Below are 9,757 nucleotides of genomic sequence, written 5' to 3' on the forward strand. Positions count from 1 at the left end.
TGGAGAGATTGTCTTGTTGGATGAGCTGTGTTGATTGCTTGATTTTGATGCATAAACGATAAGTAAACCTTGTTTTTGCATCTTGATTTTTATGCCTAAAGATAGATATCTTTAATCATTTCTTGAAAGGGAATATTGTGAAACCCTCACATCGGAAGATAGAGAAATAAGGATTAAAATGACTTCCTTTAAGAAAGAGGTATGTAGTTTGTTGTATGAGATGATGGTGGTATGCTAGTGAAAGGCTTATATGATAAGCAATGGTATGCACAAAGATTAGTCATTATGATATAGAGTTATGATCTTTGTATGCTAGAGAGATTATGCTTAATTATATTAATGATGCATGGCCATAGTAAACGTAAGATAATACTCCATTAATGACGATTTGAATTAAGACAACAGACTATGGCAAAATTGGAAATGCTTAGATTGATAACTCAACTGTTGTTGACATTTATACATTAATGAGTATTTGCATATGCTTTTATACATGACAATATTGTATGCATGAACATTCTTGGAAATTGAATACGTGTTAACTGATGCATATTTATAACTGACGTTGCTAATGGGATTAAGTAGTGGTAGCTTAATGGCAACAAGAAAACTCATCACATAAATTGTTGCAATGTGAAATGCAATTATAAATGAGAAAGAATGATGTTATATAATATGCATGAATTATGTTATTTGGAAAATTTGCATGCATATAACGTGTATGATGGATATGTTTCCCATTAATCTTGATGTTGTGGACCATGTTGGGGGTTAAGTGTAAATGCATGGTATACATGCCTGATTGTTATGCTAATGATAATATTCATGCTATGTCTGGTTAGGATCAGATGGCATAAGAGGAAAGAATTTTCCTGTGTACGCTATGTCTGGTTAGGATCAGATAGCGTTTACTGGCGAGACCAGTGTAATTGCGGTCGAGTAGGACCTGCAAGTGCTTGGGTTGATGACAGTTACCTGCCGGAGGGGTTGATGGTACCTGTCTGCCCGGATTGTGAAAGGCTGGTATGCCTTGGGTTGATGACAGTTACCTGCCCGGAGGGGTTGATGGTACTTGTCTGCCCAGAGTTGGGTTGATGGCAATTACCTGCCCAGAGGGGTTGATGGTACTTGTCTGCCCGGAGTTGGGTTGATGGCAGCTACCTGCCCGGAGGGGTTGATGGTACTTGTCTGCCCAGATTCACTTTCCCTGGAATTCTTGAGCTGGTTGGCCAATGGAATTCCATGTTAGACCTGGTAAGGTCTCTATCAAAGAAACTGTCTGGATGTGAAAATGACTCGATTTGGTTGTGGAAACCAGTTCCCATGGGTTGGGAATTCTTTAGCCTATTACGGTGCTCATAGCTAAAGAAATGAACGAATCAGCTTTATGATATGTTGAAAATAAATCCTATATATAGTTGTGTGAAATGTGTTATGCACTTTTAACAGGAAATGAGTTTAATGTTCAATAAGGAGTAATTGGAAATTTTAGTTCCTTTATTGTATTATTAATTTTATGAACATCTTAGTGGGAGCTAAGACAATTTTTGCTTGATGCAGTGATTGACAGTTTTGATGGTTAGAGAGCTAGGTGCTCTTTTGGTACTTTCAGAAGTACTTTGCTGATGACTTTTAGTAAGAATTCTTTCAGTGTGCACGTGAGCAGTGATTTATCATTTGTTGATTAGTGCTAATGCTCTTTAAGTACTTGTAAAAATACTGTGATTTAGAAATCATTTAGTATTGCACAACTGATTGATTGTCAAACATATTTCATTTGACTCAAAATATAGTGACTACTATGATTGAAATTGTTAGTCATATACTACAGGAATTACTTACCGTGGAGGAATGAAGAGTTTTCCAACCACTATTAAAATGTTTACATGAAGGTATTCATTATTTTAAGAATAGATGGTAAGTAATGGTAAGTTGACACAGAGAATTGTTTATTATGAATGAATAAGGGCCAAGTGGTGGTGATTAGAAGTTGCATATTTTTGCAAATATGAATGCTTATGTTTATTGATGCTTATAACTAATGATATTTCTTATATCATTACTATTTTGTTTGTTGTCATTTCCTGGAATGACAACTTTGATTTTAAAGAGGAAGGATCACGTTTTGTGTGGGTTGTATGGCATACAATGAGTAAAATCTCAAGTTCTCAATGAAAGGTAAACACCGAGGACGGTGTTCCTGTTAAGGGGGGGAGTATGTAACATCCCTAACGTAATAACAATTTACGGGTTGGTTGTAAACCGAAAGTCGTCGTAACTCATCTTAATTAATCAGTTATGAATAGTTATTGATCCTTAGCATTCGGAACTATTGGAATGGGATGAGATCGAGTATGTGACAAGTGGGGGGCAGTTATGGATTTTCCGTTCCCTGTGCATCTTCTCCAACGAACTCGACCCAATGAATGCGGAAGGAGGAAAGATGATGAGGGGCGGGGGTTTGTTCCTCTAGCGACGGCAAGAACGGGAGCAAGAGCTCTGGTAAGCTTTTAAGTGGCAGTGGCTCCGTGTGCTGAGGATACTGCCGTCAAGAGGGACAAGGAACGGTTCCTTGGGTTATATGCCTGTTATATATTAGTGTGGATCGCGGAACCGCGTGTGGGAAGGCTGCATAAATTTGTATCCAATTAGCCGAGTGTTATCTGCGCAATTGGAGGGAGCTGGGACAGAACTTCATGCGGAGGAGGTATGCTCATGTGTAATAGCCGTTGAAATTTCATTGTATATATGCGCAGATACGACTGGGGTTATTAGACCCGATATATATATATATATATATATATATATATATATATATATATATATATATATATATATATATATATATATATATATATATATATATATATATATATATATCAGAGGCCGCCGATAGTGAATCGACAGCCTGCGTCGGGCGTAAGTTGAATCCTCCAATTCTCTATTCTTTGCGTATTATATGAATATTCATGGGTTATACACTTGTTGTATGTTGCTTGCGGTGGAAGTTTAATGGTGTACCAATGTTTTATAAAACTGTTGATGCGATTTATGAATCATGACTGTCACAAATATAGAGCTACGGTTGCCCAGGGAGGAGTAACGTTGTTTGATTAGCGTATACATATATAGCGTGGGAAAATATATATTAAATGGCGATCTATGGCGACCCTATGATTACAAGTCATGAATGGTTTGGGTTAAGGATTATTTTTGAGCTAAAGAATACGCAGATGACAGAAGTAATGAGAGAGGTGATGTAATGAAGACTTTACGTATGAGTAGAAACGACTTCTTGATTTTGGCGCATAAGAGGCTAGATTCATCTTTTTATGGTTTCTTGATGTTTATCCATAAATATAGGGTATCTTTAATAGTTTCTTGAAAAATAGCTATGTGTTCTATGCATGTTAGTAAAGCTTTGTGTTCTATGCATGTTATATGCATGTTAGTAAAGCTTTGTGTTCTATGCATGTTATATGCATGGTAGTAAAGCTATGTGTTCTATGCATGTTATATGCATGTTAGTAAAGCTATGTGTTCTATGCATGTTATATGCATGTTAGCAAACTATGATAAACTGTTGAAAAATTAACCTTGTGAAAGGGATACATGCGCAAGGGGGCAGAACAATAGTTATTACCTGGTATGTATACATAAGCATTATGTTATATGTTTTAAAAAAGTATGTCATACTTGCTCATGCACATGACTAGATATTAAAGATCTCTTTAGAGGTTGATTATTGTTTGAATAATATGGTAACTAATCTTGTTGCCAAGTTTGTTGTTGACTGCATTGACAGGAAACGATGGTAGATGGTGCCAAAGGAGAATGTTGTTTAACATTATGGTAGGAAAAGGATTATTGCTCCATGCAGATAAGTTCGAGTTGCAGGAACATACATGGTTAGAACAATCATGCCACAAGAATTATTGTATGTGGCAGTATGTAAGTGAAAGATTTACATGGAAATTGTATTAGCTTGTAGCTAGTTATGTGATAACTTTATGATAACTTATTGTAATGATTTTATAACAATGGTTAAGGGATGGAATCCCTTACAAGCCATTGAGTGAGGGGTGAAATCCCTCACGAACGTTTAATAAGAAGATTAAACGTTTGCTGGTTTTCACCCTACGGGGTTTCCAGGGTATATCCGTGTTCAATGGTGTGATTGATGTGATTGCCTTATGTGTCCCTTGATGATGATGGTTCTTTATTTGTTGTGACAAGCATAATGTCTTAGTGCATGATTATTTAATATGGTAAGGATATCAAGAAATGGATGCAGGGATTCATGAGACAGCTTATGTCAGAACACTACCACATGGATGGTTAATGGTTATGAAAATGGATATATAACTTATTGCCTTTCACTGCAATTTACTTGATGTATTAGTGAATGTTATATCTAATGGTTAGTAATGATTTGTGGGTTGTGAATTGATTAATTACTTGTGGTAATTGTATAAAAATTCTAACTCCCTACTTTTACATGCGAGGTTACCGGGGTATGTGACAGGAAACTGGTAGATAAGAGCAGAAGAAAAGTGCAAGAACGTCAATACTAGGCCAAACAAACAAACTGAGGTAAGTGAACAAACCTTTATTTGTTTAGGGTTAATATTTGATCTTTGATTAATATGTTGATCCCGGCGATAATTTATATTTGATCTTTGATTAATATGTTGATCCAAAAGCTGGCGAGTATGCTTTTTCTCCTATGCACTACGTAATGCACAACTTTACCCGCACTTCTTTGTTTCAAACCGAATTGATCACATTTTTTGTTTCCGCACATGATCTTCAGTAGTTCTTGAACTCCATTGTGCTATGCACTTTTCGTATGATCATGCATTTGCTTGGGCATTAGGGAGGGGAACATGCATGTATATATCTACAGAATAAAAGGAAAACATTGTGGGAAAGTATAAAGCACTTCTCAGTGTTTATTCAAACTAATAGTAAAACCCAAAGAAATATATTTAGCTGGTTAGTTATCTGGTGATTTTTAATTGGTAAAGTGCTTTAGTTATAAAATTCTACTCATTATGGAGTGATTTTTAGTAAAAATACACGTGGGATTATTGTAAAATCGATTCCAAACCTGGAAACTCTGCAGGAGTTGCTGTTGAGATATGAAAGTTTGTAGGAGTTGCTGTTGAGATTTACTTTCATATTGTTTGTTAAGAGGTGTATGAATGACAGCTTCCAAAAATTTAAACAGTAACACAAATTCTACCAAATATCTTTCCATTCTCATGAGTGTCGGTGGCTTTGTGGCAGAAGCAATTCGCGGTTGCCATTTGCGGGTACAATCAGCGGCAGAGGAGCAGTATTCAGAAAATGGAGACTTCAGGAAAGAGCGACGGAAAGGGAAGAATGGAGCAGGCTCAAGGAAGAAGCGAGTAACCAAAACAGTGAAGGCGGGATTGACCTTTCTAGTGGGGAGGATTGCTAGATATCTCAAGAAAGGGCGGTATGCCAAGCGGGTTGGAGCCGGGGCGGTCATCTACCTTGCCGCTGTCTTGGAATATCTCACCGCCGAAGTGTTGGAGTTTGCAGGAAAAGCTGCCCGTCATCGCAAGAAGACCAGAATTATCCCTTGCCACATTATGCGGCGGTGGAGCGATGGAACTCATTAATTACGCTCTCTTCTCCAAGAAGTACATCGAGAAAGTGAAGAATGGGAAAGCGAAGAATGTTTATGCGCCAAATTGATGTTTTTTATAACATCACTTTTTTGTTTTCTAATAAAGCCCATTTGGAACTTATTACTGAATACTCTATAGATATATATAAGTCTTAAATCAATTCTGTTTGTAGTGTGCCCTGTTCAAATATTGTTTTATGTATAAATTCCTTTCGAAGGGTATGGGAAATTAAGCCCCAGAGTTTGGGGTTCCAAGTTTGCTGAACTTTCAAGGATTTATACATTACATTACTATTTACTACGTTTATTATTGTTCCAAGTCCTTTATTTCATGCTTGAATTATTTAATCCATTATTGTTCGTAGGTTTTGTGTATTCAATAGGCTGGTTCTTAATTTTATTTTATTTTTCTTTTTCCTTCAATTTTTTACTCAAGCTTTTATTGTTTAATCTATGTTTAAATGTTATTTTTCAAGTTTTTTGATCTTTCATTTCAAGTCTATATGGTTTAATTCATGCTTAGATATTTGGTTCTTAAGTTTTTTTTGTGCTTTTTCCTTCTTCATTTTTTACTCAGGCTTCTATTGTTTAATCTATGTTTAAATGTTATTTTTCTAGTTTTTTATCTTTCATTTCAAGTCTATATGGTTTAATTCATGCTTAGATATTTGGACTAATATAATTGACAACGTTTAAATTAATGTTGAATTGTTTTCCTGTAAGCCTAATAGTTAGAACTTTGAAGTTGTTTGTTTTTGGTAATCTATTATATGTTAATAGTTTCTTTTTCATTGTATTTAAGAGTATATCTTTATTTAGCATTGAATGGTTTTTCCTTAGGCTTAATAGTTAGAATCTTGAAGTTGTTTGTTTTATATGTTAATAGTTTCTTTTTCATTGTATTTAAGAGCGTATTGTTACTGTTAATTGATCCTTGGCCTTTTACATGGAGGACCAATAAGGGTTTTTGTTGTTGTAAAATGTGTATGATTAATCTACTATGACCAAACTGATAATTTTTTAACTCTCATATTAATGTGGTGCTTTATCTAATTAGTTGATTCTTAAAAGTCTTATGAAATCTTGAGATGATTAGGAATCTCCACTTCAATGCTACTTCTTGCTTCAACCTAAATGTGGGTGGATTAGTTGGTAACTTCATTGAAGGATTTGTCATTGTATATATGCCCATTGGTTCCAACTCTAAAGAAATTCATCATTGGATTCGAATTTATAATCTACACTACTATAGGAGTCACCTCTTAATATAGTAGATTCCCCATTTCTACTGAAATTACTTAGTTATCTTCTTAGGAGGGGATAATAGTAATTATAAATCTTTATAATAGTGATGCTTGAATAGGGAGTGAAAGAGGAGACATTTTTATGTTCTTATGCTACCTTAATGAAGAAAACAAATGTCAAATAGATTTTGTGACCATAGGGATGCTAGCTTTTTCCTTCTAGACCATAGAAATCTATTGGAAATTTAGGTGAACTTATTTATAATAAATTTAGGGATGATTGTAAATGAGCTATAATATGTGTATTCCATTTATGACATTCTTTATTAAAATATCTATAAGTATTAAGTTTGTAGTCATCATTATTTTAGGCTTTGAGTGAAGCCCCACAATATAAGATATCTACATGGTAAAATTTGGAGAAAAATAGAAATCCCAAAAAATCAAATTATCTCATAAAAGAACCTGATTGATAGAATTGGAAGTTGGAAAAGGCTCAAGGAAAATAATGGATAATTTTTACCACAAAACCCAAATTTATCATAAAAAGAAAGGGCAATTTAATATATGAGTCATTAGCATCCCAACGTTCTTAAAACACTTACAAAACCCACAATTTATTCATAATTAGTTTTTGTAGATACTAGATTAGTGGAGCCCAACATACATAAGTCTTTAGAAAAAACACAATTCAGTCATATAACTAGGTTTTGTAGAATAAAAAATCATGGGATATCTACATAGTAAAATCAGGAGAAAAATGGAAATCCCAAACCATGAAGTTCAAATTTAAGCAAAAAGGGACTCAAGGGACTCATAAGGAAAATAATGGGCAAATATTGTTCTTCCCAAATTTTACTTGGAAGACATGCATCCTCACATCTACAAGTCTTTGGGTTGTATATGTACTGAGTGGTTCTCTTTGTTGGATATGAAAATTTCCCTGGTCGAGGTGCAATACTATACATATAATTATGATTTTTAGTTTTTAAGCGTTGGTTGCAAAAAATACCTTTAAATAGACTTCATTAGAGAAGAATACCATTGGACTACATTAGAGAATAATACCATTGGAAAAACATGGGTTGTCAAATTTGCAGCCCAAAATTTCCAATGGTATATGTACTATTTTATCACAGTTTTATTTTAATTATTAATTTTATTTTATTTTTTTAAATGTAATTTAACCAAGTCAATTGTTTAGATAACATAAGGGTGGTAGGAAGGGGAAAGGTTTTGTACAACCCTAATGGAAAATTCAATACAAGGTATCCCTGGGGATTGAGCTCAATGACCAACCCTGATGAAAATTTGAATAAAAGGTATGCCTAGGGATTGGTCTCTATTATCAAAAATGAGGTTGAATTGCATGGAATGTTGCTCCAAGAATCCTTTGAGTATCTAATATAACCATGTTTGAAGGCTCACTTCTGGTTATTCAACATCTCCACACAAACACCTAGCTAAAAGAAAATCATTTACCAAATTAAAAAAAAAAATTAAAATAAAAAATAAATTAAAATTAAAATTAAAATTAAAATGTTGCTTGAAGAATTATCCTTTAAAGCTTTTCTTCTATATTTTAAAGAAACAAAATAGTGAGGTTAATAAGTGTGCTAATCAAACTTCACACCTAGCTAAAAGAAAATCATTTACCAAATTTAAAAAAAAATAAATAAAAAAAATTGTTGCTTGAAGAATTATCCTTTAAAGCTTTTCTTCTATATTTTAAAGAAACAAAATAGTGAGGTTAATAAGTGTTCTAATCAAACTTCTCCACTCAAAGTTAAGCAATTAGAAACCAATAACACCCAAGGTTGGGTTAATTTACCATAACCTCAAACTCAATCATATGGCTATAAAGCATACTAAGATCCACACCCACAAAATTTCTCCACTTTAGAGGCAAAATATTCTAGTGTCAATGTTAATTATGGGGAATCAATCACCACAGGTGGCAGGGAGACTACACCTGATTATGGCATTGCATTATTACCTTCACCATTACGCTAACACTAATCACACCTTTTTAAATTGTAATTCCATCGTTCGAAAGTCACAAAACAAAGCTCAATTTCTTCTTCAAAGCATGATGGATGTCCATGGCATACAAATTATGAACAAGTTGATGCCATTAAATCTCCCTACAGGTGATTCATCAGGCTGCGTCATTTCAAGATGGCCCCTCCCCTATGCAGACACAGTAACTCATCATTTTTAAGCATGCACAAAATTGGCTGTGGATTTAGGCATGTCTTGTTGTCTTTATGCCTACCTACTTGGGTACAGTCTTGGGCTGCAAAACCCATTTTCATCCTGGCGATTGCAGGTGGAACGATAATCGAAATTTTTGAATTGAAGCGGGAGGCTCCTTTGTGGGTGGTGGGAGGCAAAGCTCTTGCTAAATTCATCCCGATTCCAAAACTGGAATATCACTTTGTCAACTTGGATATTGTTGCACAGTTGCACAGTTGAACTGAAGATTGATTCTATTAAAGTTGATTTATTGGTTCTCAATTTGAAGATAAAAGATTATGTGATGTCCACTGTCCAAGTGCAAGAGGAAATACTTATTAACATACTTTGTTTTTAGTCCAAATACTAGTTCTATGTTTGTAATCACTTTTCTTTACTATTAATAGAAAGTCTTTTCTGATTGGCAAAAAAAAGTGTAAAGGAAAACTAGTCCTCGAAGCAAAACTTTCCAGACAAAATGTGAATTAGAAGTTTTGTGTAGTCAACTCTTCAATCTCCTTGACAAAAAAAGTGTAAGAGGAAAACTAGTCCTCGAAGCAAAGCTTGCAAGACAAAATGATGAATTAGAAGTTCTGTGTAGTCAACTCTTGAATCTCCTTTG

This window comes from Pinus tabuliformis, chromosome J (genome assembly GCF_031772625.1).
Source record: "Pinus tabuliformis cultivar Carrire ecotype Pingquan chromosome J, CPIR1, whole genome shotgun sequence".
NCBI lineage: Eukaryota > Viridiplantae > Streptophyta > Pinopsida > Pinales > Pinaceae > Pinus > Pinus tabuliformis.